Raw genomic sequence first — 11,980 nt, 5'->3', positions numbered from 1 at the left:
AAATAGAGTTTTACACTTGTTGATTGTAATGCCAAAATAAGCTTGGATAAGAAGTGTTTCAATGACATTGTAAGCAATGAGATAGTTTGTCTTTGCATCCACTTTTTGTATCCTTGAAGGAATTTCAAACTCACAACTCCTGTATCATGCTCTTCCTACTTTATGAGCATTGATTTTCCCTCCTTTGTCTTGCTATTGCAAGTATCTCTCCAAGTATTGTTGATCAAGGTCAAATGCCCTTGCCTGTACTACCAACAACAACAACAATAATAGTAACTGAGATATCAAGATGAATGTTGGACATTGTGGTTCTTTTTGCCTTTTTGTCCCAAGAAAAAGTTCAATTTTTAATTGATATAATGTAACAACCCTAGTGAAAATTCCATGTAATAAAAGTTGAAAACAATAAACACGGTTGATGGGACACTTATTCCAAGCTGAATGTTGGGCAAGACATCCTAGGGGGTGTTCATTTGGTTTTTTATGGTTAAGGAAATTGGCAAAGGCAATGGCTAAGGATTTGGAAAGGCAAAATGACATTTTTGGCACATTTATTTATGAAAATAATGGAAATTAAGAGAAAAGGAAGGTGAAAGGTCACAAGATTCATGTGAGGAGGAAAATGAAGGAAAATAATGGAAAATGGAGAAAATAGAGGCCTCATCCATAAAAAGGCTCTGAGGATCAGTAGGTAACCTTTTTTTAGTTGAGTTTTGGAGCTCTCTCATTATTCTATCTCTCCCTCCCATTCTTGGACACTTAGAGTTCCTTAGAGCACTTTGGCATTGGAGCAAGAAAGGAAAAGAAGGCAAGAGGAAGCAAAGATCAAGTAGGGAAAGGCAGGATCAAGAAACTACAATAGGATTCATTGCAGGTATCAACTTGTGTGTGTATTTTCCTTGCTAGATTTGGCATGCATGGGATTGCATGTGTTTCTTTTCTACCATGGCATGGGTTTTGCCAAGTGTGACAATATTTTCAGGCTATCCTTGCCATTTCCTGATAGTTTTGATGACATAGGTTCTCTCATTCGGTTTATGTGGGATGGCCGGATTGGATTCGAAGCCAAGTGGGGTGGATATCTGAATTGACAAACACAGGATCTGAGTGGTCCCTGAACCAGAATAAGGATCACGAAAACACTGGCCTAGTAACCCCTGGATTAGGTTGTGCGCTGCGTAAAGCCATATTGTGTGCCTCGGTGGGCCTAGGAATCCTTGCCGGTGAATGGCGGGATATACAATAATGCTAAGAGGTGGATTTTCTCTTCGTTGGGCCTAGTGATCCTGGGATGGGATGCACAGTAAAGCTTGGAGAGTATGTCTCAATGTAGGGTCTAATGATCCTTGGATTAGACTATGGATGCACGGTAAAGCCTAAGAGATTAGGAGGCACTCAAATTCCTCACAGTGTAGGTGGAGAACTCCGGTGGCATCCATGTTGATTGGTGTTTTGATGTGTTATATGAGTCCCACATTCATGCTTGGAATATGGCACGAGGGTGATTGGCTGAAGAGAGACTTGGCTCAACCAATCTATGGTCGGGTGGAACATGGTAGTCCCATCTCTGGTTGGTTCATTGCATTCATTAATGAGAAATTCATTCCCTTGATTTTCATGTGTAAATGTATTGATGTATATGTGGATTTTGATGGCTGATATGTTTATGGTATTTATGTTCCTATTATGCTAGTTATATGTATATTTTATGAAAAAAACTATGTATGGCTCTCAACATGTTTTTACTTGTACATGAATGGATAATGTGTCTATGACCTAATAGATGATAGTGCAACAATTGACATGAGGGAACAATGGTTCATAGTGATTCTCAGATAAGTATGAGATCCCTACACTTAATTATGTTGTTTACACTTGTAGGTTACATGTTGATGATATGTTTGATGAAATGCTTGTCATGGCTAGTAGGGGTCTGGTTATGGTCTTGTTCATCTTATTTATTTTGCATCATTGTTTCCCTATACTTTTACTGATTTCAAGCTATCACTCCATTCTGGGTAGTGGCCTGGGCTCTGGGCCTAAAAAAGTGGCTTAAATCCTGGGGTCGTTAGCACAGAACTGGAAATTTTGGTCCCTGATCGCTGGAAGGCAAGCCTGTGAGAGTGACTTTGGGTTGCTGATCGCTCCCTTGCCCATAACATGAGAGCGACTATGGCCTAAGAGACCCAGAACAACAGTGGGACCCAGGGACAGGTTGTCTGAGTGGTTGACTTGTCTCTTGAGGGTTTTGTTGATGATGTTGGATGACTGTGTGTGATGTTTTGTCGATTCCACTTCCTTAAGGTCACATAGGAGGTCAAATATGATCATAGTAGCCTCTCATCTCATGTTTACCCCGGTTAGCATGGTTACTTGGGTTAAAGTGGGAGGAGGGTGTTACATATAATAAGAAGGCCTGATTGTATGGGTGGGTTTGGTTGAAATATTCTCTTATGCCAAAAATAGTCCTCTATTATGTTCAAAGATAATTTAACATTAACAACTTGAATTATAAAGTTTGGGAACATAAAGAGTTGGGAATCTAAATACTGTAAGTAAGGAAATAGATGAAAAGGATTTTGCAAGTGCCAATTCACCACCAAGAAAAGTATACAACCAAAAACCAAGAACAATAACAAACATTGTAATATTATTCAGAGTGAATTTGTAGCATGATCCTAGTAATCTTTCCTTCCTAATCCAGTTGAGGTCATTATTCCTAGTAGTATGGAATCTTGATGAAAACCTATTTTCCCATGAATAACATTTGATGGTGTCCATCACAACTGTGATTTCATTCATGAGACCAATCATCTTGCTTGTATATTAAAACGCTTCCCTTGATAGTTTGTACATCCTACTAATGATAAATATTTTTATTGGGTAAGCACCAATATTGATGCACCAAACACACACTGATGTCATGACAAGTTTATAAAGAAGAACAATAACAACAACAATATAGAGAGGAGTTGACCAGAGGCCATGTACATGTTGGAAAATTTGTTGAAGAGTTTTGGAGGTTCAATACAAAGGGCATCAACATTACTGAGAAGAATCAAAATATCAACCTTCAATTCAAGAGTTAAGAGAGTGGTAAAACTATTATTATTAGAAAAAATTCCACAAGAACCCTAGTAAAGAGGTTTTCTTCTATTGATCACATCATTTCCATTTAAGATAGGAGCTATTCAATGTTTGGGAAATATGTTTATTGTTTTGTTGAGTTGGTATCTAAAGTCTATATATTTGAAATCATTATTAGTAATGAGATATTGGGGAAACACAACATTAATTTGGCCAACTAGACTGTCATAAAAAGCCATTAAGTCACTATGACCAACAACAACAAAGGGATTTCCATTAAGTTCAACCAAAGGCTTCTTGTGATCTAATAGGAACCAAAACAGGTCCTAGTCATATAGAACATCCTCCAAGTGAAAGATTGAATTTGAAGATCCACTACTATGTAAAGCAATGAAGGTGTTGAGCTTTTTACAACAACATCGTTAGATGTGGAAAAGCCATTTTGATCACTATTATTCCTTAAGGAGTTAAAAAGTGATGGGAGCATAAGCTAAGAAATTGACTTTAAAAAGGTATGAATAACCCCGTCCCGCCAAACCAACTAAAGGTGTTTTCCATCCTTGGAAAAATTTGACAAATATGAAAGGGCATATGAGAGTAGCACATAAGGAATCAGGATAGGCTAAGGGAAATTTCCAACTACATTTCTTCTAGAATTTAGTGAATTACTGATTAAAAATTAGAAAATAAGCATACCTTCACCTACCTAAGTATTCCATGAGAATTTCAATAAGCACATGACTTCCTGAGGACCAAGAGAGCCGAGCTATCCATGATAGTGATCTAAGCTATTGAACTTGGATCATGCGATACTTATGGCTTATTTTCAACTATGATCTAGAGACTTGGATCATGTAACATGATGTATGGTGGACTAAGATATGGATAATTAATATTTTGATAGACTAACAAGTTTGTAAATTTTGACATGAGAAGCAATGGAACTCACATGGAATTTTAGGTCTCTTTTATTATGTATAAATATTATCCATTGGAAAGTTGGTTTTCAAACAATGTTTTCTTGATTGTGCCCAAAAGGGTTTTCACAATAAAAAAAATTATTCCCATGGAATGCCCACCAATAATATGGTTTTCAAACACTTCATGGTTTGATGATGCCCAAAGGGTTGTCACCATCAAATTTATTTGGAAAAGGATAGAATGGCAATGTAATACAACTTTGTAAGGGAGTTGAGTGACTTTATTCATGGGTTAGGGGTGGATGGAGTAGGAAATAATGGAAACTCATGAAGGAAATATAGGCTAAAGTCATAATGTGGTAGTTATGAAACCTAAGAAACAAGTTGGACTTTGAAGGTTGACCACATAAACAAGGACATTTTATTGACTTCAATATGCATGTATGCTTAAGATTAAGAAATATATGGTCATACCATGACATAATGAACAACATGATATCTAGAAGGCTTCTTGGGGTAGTAATTGTTTGCTATATGTGACTTGACACGATATGGAACTTGATATCTCTTTTGATATTGGTCTTCATCTTCATTTTACTTGATCTCTATATTGTTATAGCATCTTTCAGCACTCCTGCAGACCAGATGCTCTTTTATGGTTTGGGCAGTTCCCTTTCCCTTGCAGACTTGACTTGATATTTAAAAAATGTTTTTCAAAATCCATACGTGACTTTTCCTACTACAAAAGTGTACACACACGCGGTTTCGATGAACTATATTCGCGTACAACATTTTAAAATTTGAAAAAATAAATAAAAATCTATTTTTTGGGTGAGGTTTACGAGTTTTACTAAAAGACCACCTACAGAAGCCCATGGCCTAACTGAAATAACCAATTTGAGGTGTTATATATACACCCCTTGGGTAGGTTTAAGGGATATCATATGAGAGGTATCAATACTATACCCAAATTCCCCCAGATCAAGTCTGCATTTTTCCTGTGCCTCCTGCACTCCCAATCTATAGGAAACCCTTGTTTCCTTGCAAAGATGTTCAACTCTCCTATCTATCATCTCCTTTTCATTTATTATAGAGGAAGTATATGTTGGCTCAGGATGGATGGATCCATAGGAAGGTTTTGTTAGTACCTTTCATTTTGATAAGGTTGTAGCTTTCATGTACTTGTTGTTATTCATTAATAAAGAAGCTCATGTCTTGTTCCCAAAATATGTTGTCATCTTATGAATGTTAACTTATCATGTTGGTTATGATGATCTAACATATCTATATGCATGTTCTTTGAATTCTATTATATGTCTATGCTTTTGTAATTGATTTACAGGTCTGCACATTTTGGAAGAAGCAGAGGGTTTGGAACCTACGGGATCTACCTCAAACGTAGGACCCCCAGGTATGCCTTCTATCCAAACTTTTGTGAATTCAAATGTTTTCCATGCTTTCATTAGTGGTCTTTATCGTTTTCATATTCCACTCTATTGGGGCTTCTAACCCCGACTCTCAGGAATCTTCCCCACCAACATATATATCTTCAAAAGTTTGGTACTATTGATGTTGTTTGTTAGTAGTTGAAATGTATCTTTTGGCATATGCATATATATATATATATACTTTTTTTACTTGTTGAGAAGTGGTGGCCATCCTAGACCTCCCTATGGTATTTTATTGATAAAAAATATTCATGATGTTTGATTTGAGTGATTCAAAATACATATTGAAGAGGATTCATACGTATATAACCAATATAGACAGGTTTTTCAAATCCCTTAAAGTGACATGTCAAATATGTTATAAAACATCGTGCATGCTAAAGTTGTTTATGAATTTCTTCCTAGACCAATCGTTAGTATTTTGAACCCATATTTTTCACTTGATGATGGATTGAGGTGATTCCACTTAGAAATGAAAGTAGACTCAGACACATATTCCCCTTATAAATAAGTTTTAAAAATAAAATGATTTGGTATCTCAAATCTGCTTATGAAAATACCTAAAAGGAAAAGTTTAACAATGCATATCTTAGGATATGCAGTCACTAATTTGAGCGTAAGTTTTTAATCCAATATCAAAATGAGATGATTCAACTTAGGTTGAAAACTATATTTCAAGGGATATCTCCCTTATAAACATGTTATGAAAATTCCCTTGTTTAGTCCCTCAAATTTTGACTATCCCAACTATGGCATGAAGAGGTTTTTGAAGTCAAATTGTTACAAAAATTCAAAAATGACCATTTTCTCCTAAATTGTGATGTGGGAATATGAAATTTTTGGGTGAGTATTTTATGATGATGTTAAAAGTTCATTTCCCAAAACTATTCTAATATCCATCTCATCAATCTAATAACATGCATTTAGAAAACTTGTAGTAATTTGAGAAATTTGTCAAATCAAAATAGACATTACTATGCTTTAAGATCATTGCCTTGAACTATACTTATTATTTCTCCTTCAAACACATGTTTCTGCCAATGCTTAGTAGGTGAAGTGGTTCTTACTACGCCATGAATGGGAATAATTGAAATATGTTTATAAAAAATTCTATGTTTCTACCCCGAGATTTATTCATCAAAGACACAAATGAAAGAACTTTTGAAAAGAAAAACAAACTATCGATGCTTTGATACTTTTAACATCTCCTCGGAAATGATGCCAAAAATTTCAGTCTATTTATATGTATAAATCGTTTTACATTTTATTATCAATCCAAGTTATGGAAGCTTGTGAGATGCTGATACTATATATACATGATTAGTTCATGAATGATTCCCAAGCTATGAAGGAACCTTACAATTTAATGTCACAAGAAACACACTTGCAATAAAATTCAACTAGATAGAAATTAAAATGCTATAGAGGTTTATTTGATCATTGGGCTATGTTTACAAGATCACTTTGCGGGTATTGATTATAATCCTTTGTTTTGTCTAGAGGTATTTAGATGGTTCTATGATACCTTAAGAATCACTTTTGTTCTTCAACCTTCAGTGTATAACATATGCAAGGAGTCCAAACTTTTGTAGTTAAAGGCTAAAATCCAACTAGAAAAAATTTAGAATGCTATAGAGGTTTATTTTACCACTAGGCTTATGTTTACAAGAATACTTTACGAGAACCAATCATAGTCCTTTGTTTGGCTCATAGGGATTCAAACGATTCTATGATACATTGAGAAGAACTTTCATTCTTCAACCTTTAGTGTCTAAATTATGTAGGGAATCCACACTTTTGTAATTAAAGGCTAAAATCTAACCAGACATAAATTAAAATGTTATAGAGGTTTATTTGATCATTGAGCTTATGTTTACGAGAGCACTTTACAGGCATCAATCATAGTTATTTGTTTGGCTCAGATGCATTCAAATGATTCTAACCTTGAGAAGCACTTTCATTCTTCAACCTTTAGTGTCTAACTTCTGTAGGGAACCCACGCTTTTTCAATTAAACTATAGAAACTCAAGAATTCAAATGATAGAAATTTAAAAGTTGATCTCCAATGAAAAGATAAAAATGTAAATCTATCTATTTTAACTAATTTATCTAAGAAAAAAATGAGTTTTGACATAAACCAGATAAGGAGCCCTTCATAATTGATTTTCACTGCAAAGAGGGCTTACAACACTGCTACTTGATTACATAAAATCCTCAAAGCATCATCACCTTTGTATTAAAAAACTATTAATGGAACTAAATAATGACAAAGTATTAATCTCCAAACCATACTATTAATAGAACTAAAAAATAACGAACTATGCAAAGAGAAATACCAAGAATATTTATTCTATTTCATCATTGTCTTGACATACGCTCCAAGAGAACTGCCTTTGAAATGAAGAAGGCACTATTTTTTATACATAAACTTGCTTTGAGAATAGGATAAATAATAATTTATTTAGATACACAAATCTCTCTTGAGGTTAAATCCATTTATTTATAAGTAGAAACTAAAAACAAACCAATAAATAATTACAATATATTTGCTAGAAGTTCAAAAATTGTCAAATTATGTATTGTCACTAACTGTAATAAACTAGTAATTTCGTGATTTTCTACCATTCGATTTTTTGTTTAAAAGACTTTTTAGGTAATTAAACATGAAAGCAATACTAAAAAGAAGCCAACAATATTACCACATGTAATTCGTAAGAAAAAATGCTCTAGCACAATAACCGTACTCAACCAATACAAATAAAATTCACAGTAACATACTTGGTCAACTATTTATTAAATATGATCATGAAATCACATGCTGGGAAACAAAATCAATTTACTGGGAACTTCACTAAGGGCATGATTTTTGTTGTGTATATGGTAGAGGTAAAAAATAATGTAGATGACCTTGATGGACAAGCTTGAGGAGTTGCGTCAACCCCTCCCCATTTTGGATGCCACAGCCAAGCAATTGTTGGTTTGTTTGGTTGAAGGGAATAATACTAAAATTGGCAATACTATCATGCTAGTGCGACCCACTAAAATATTCAAAGCTTGTTGATGAAATGAGAGATTAAGTCTCCCTTGATTTCCCACTAAATGTTGATTGCTAATTCGGTTCACTCAAACCCTTTGATAGTTGTTACATGGATAAGTTTGGCCTCCCTTGGCTACCGCGAGATGTATATGGCTAAACCAAACCACAAAACCCCTAGAACTGCTAATAAAGACTAAAGTGCCCTTCCATAAGTGTCATGGCCTGCAAAATAAATGGTACGACCTCCTTCTCCAACTCCCACAATCATTGAATGTATGGCGCTTGATAAAAATTGGAACCTAATGGAATATCTAAGTTATCTTCTCCTTTGGTAAGCTAGGGTGCATTTGTTTCACCACCAAAACCAATCTCACTCAAAGGTTTCACCCTTAATACATACAAGCTATACCAACTCTTCAAATTTATTTGAGAAAATAATAAAAACATCCAAGAGTGAGCTCCAATCTCTCTTTTATCATTAAAATACCATGGGTCTATACCATGGTCATCAGAATACGTAATTTGCTCAATTAAATAAAATAACACATTTTTAATTTAATTATTCAACTTTAGAATTTTTATTTTTCTCCCAAGTTACATTAAACAATCAAATCAATTGATAGCCCTTTTTAGTGACTATAGCCTATGGGAATCAAATAAGCTACTAATTTGACTCCCTAGAGTGATCACTCGAAAAGAGACATTACAATCCTCCCTTCCTGATATTTCTTACCCTTAGGCAACTACAAACTGGGATGTTAGCAAAATCTAATCTCATTCCCACATAACATCCTCTAAAGGCAAGAGTTTCCACTTGATTAGATATTATTTGATCACTTTGCTCCTTAACATTATTTCCCTGACGTATCCATTTATTCACAATCTCTGTCTGTCCATCCATTCGAGGGTGATAATTGGTACTAGGATTCAACTTAGTTCCATCCAATTTGAACAACTCTTGCCAAAATGCACTAAGAAATTTGTCATCTTGATCACTGATAATGTACATAGGTAGCCCATGGAGCCTAAATAGCTCTCTGAAGAATAATTCTAACATTTTCTTATAAATAAGTGTGCAAATTTTGTGAACCGATTAACAACCATGCAAATGGAATCTTTCCCCTTCATCTTCAATAGACCTGTGATTAAATGCATTGACACACTCTCCCACTTCTACTATAGAATAAGAAATTGTTTCAATACTCCTACATGATGAATATGATTTTACTTATTCTGCTGAAAACTCATGCACTCCCTCACATGTCTCAACACATCGTCCTTGAGTTCCCTCCAAGAGACCATCTCTCTGATTTTCTTGTAAGTTTTGAAATATCCAAGGTGCCCTACTAATGGTGAATCATGAACTATTATGATAATCTTCCCTCTAAAAGTGGGCTTAGGGATTAAATACATTCTATGTTTGTAGAAGATAACATCATCTACCACTCTATACATGTCATCCTTATTGTGACCATCCATCAACTCACAAGCAAACTTATTCTTGGAATACTCTACCAACAAGTTTTATTTCCAATTATTTGAAATCTCCATAAGGGAGCATGTCGTCGGTTCCCTGGAAAGGGCATCTACCAAAATGCTTTTCTTTCCCTTCATATACTCAATGTCAAAATCATAGCTTGTATGTTTCTTACCCAAATTTGTTGCCTCTCATTCATGTCCTTCTACTCCAAGAAGTATCACAAATTGTCGTGGTCAGTCCCAACCACAAATATTCCACCTACTAAATATTGTCTAAACTTCACCAAAGCATGCACGATGGCGAGCATATCCTTGTCATAGATGGGTTAGAACCTCTATGGTTCTCTGAGTTTCCAACTTTCAAAAGCTATCAAATGTTTCTTCTGCATCAACACAACTCCAATTCCCTCTCTCAAAGCACTACACTAGAGCACAAAGGGATGAGTGAAATCAAGAAGTGCTAATATTAGACAAGTACTCATTACCCCCTTGAGATTTTCAAACGCTTATTGAGCTTCCTATGTCCACCCAAATTCCCCTTTCTTTGTGATATCCGTTAAGGGTGTATCCAATTGTGAAAATCCCTTAACAAAGTGCTTGTAATAGCTACATGATCCCATGAATCTTTGTAAATTCGTAAGGAACCTAGGTGCTAGCCAATCTAATATGAACTAGATCTTCTCTTGATGCACTTGCACACCCTTTGCACTAATCAATTGACACAACTACAAGATATTTGTCCTGCCAAATTCACAATTTTACTCCTTGGAATACAATCACTGCTCCTCCATGATACCTAGTATCTCATCCAATCACATCAAGTGATCCTCCCAAGTCCAGTTGTATACATGTAGATCATTAAAGAACACAAAAAAACTTTTGCAATTGCTTATTGAAGATGTGATTCATGCATGAATGGAAAGTGGCAAGTGCATTGGTCAACCCAAATGGCATGATGATGAACTTATAGTGCGAATAATGACACTTGAAGGTAGTCTTGTGGACATCCTACTCCCTAACCCTGATTTGATGATAACTCGATTGAAGATAAATCTTAGAGAAGTATAATTCCACATGCAACTCATATATCCTAGGAATGCGATACATAATTTTGATTGTCTTCTTATTTTGAGTATGATAGTTAATACACATCTTTATGGTTCCATCCTTCTTATTAACCAATACAACTGAAGAAGTGAATGGGTTGGAACTAGGTTTGACATGTCCCATCTCTAATAAATCCTTGATGGTCTCCACTATTTCATATTTGAATTTCTTTGGATACTTGCATGGATTAGTTATTACTAGTTTGGCCCCTTCTTCTATCTCAATGGTTTGCTCAAAGCCTATGTTAGGAGGCCTCCCTCGAGGTATCTCTCCAAATAACGTTGGTTGCTATCTGAGGGTTTCTATGCCACACTCAGACATTCTAATACCCAAGATACATCACCATGCCTAAATATTTTTTCCATATACTTGGATGTAGCAATCCTAGGAGCACCATTGGACATGCTCCTCAGAACTACCTTCTTACCATCTAATGTAGTGAATTCTGTCTCCATTGTCTAGTAGTTATTCTAGTGTTTCCCTATTATAGAATAAAGCAATTAAACACATAATACAACATTAGCATTTTCCAATTCAACCACATAGAAGTCATTGGTCATCGTGTAGTTACTCATTGTCAAATTTAATGGTAGAACCCTTTTTGTGCATGTCATATCATACCCATTAGTTACCTCAACATCAAATCCCTTAAATTATTTTGTGGGAATGCCTCTCTTGGCCACTAGAGCCGAGTCGGTGAAGTTTTCGATTACCCCATCATCAATCAAGACAATGCCATGATGTCCTTGCACTACTCCTTAGACCTTGAAAGTGTGGTATCTAGGGACATTTGATAGAGAAACTATATTTCCACTGTTAGAATCCACATGTGTCAACTCATTATCTGTATTGCTATGCTAATCATCCCAAGCCTAACCTACATCCTCTTTCTCATCACTGTA

This window comes from Pinus tabuliformis, chromosome X (genome assembly GCF_031772625.1).
Source record: "Pinus tabuliformis cultivar Carrire ecotype Pingquan chromosome X, CPIR1, whole genome shotgun sequence".
Classification (NCBI taxonomy): domain Eukaryota; kingdom Viridiplantae; phylum Streptophyta; class Pinopsida; order Pinales; family Pinaceae; genus Pinus; species Pinus tabuliformis.
The sequence above is the reverse complement of the archived record's forward strand: the minus strand, read 5'-3'. Positions refer to the sequence as shown.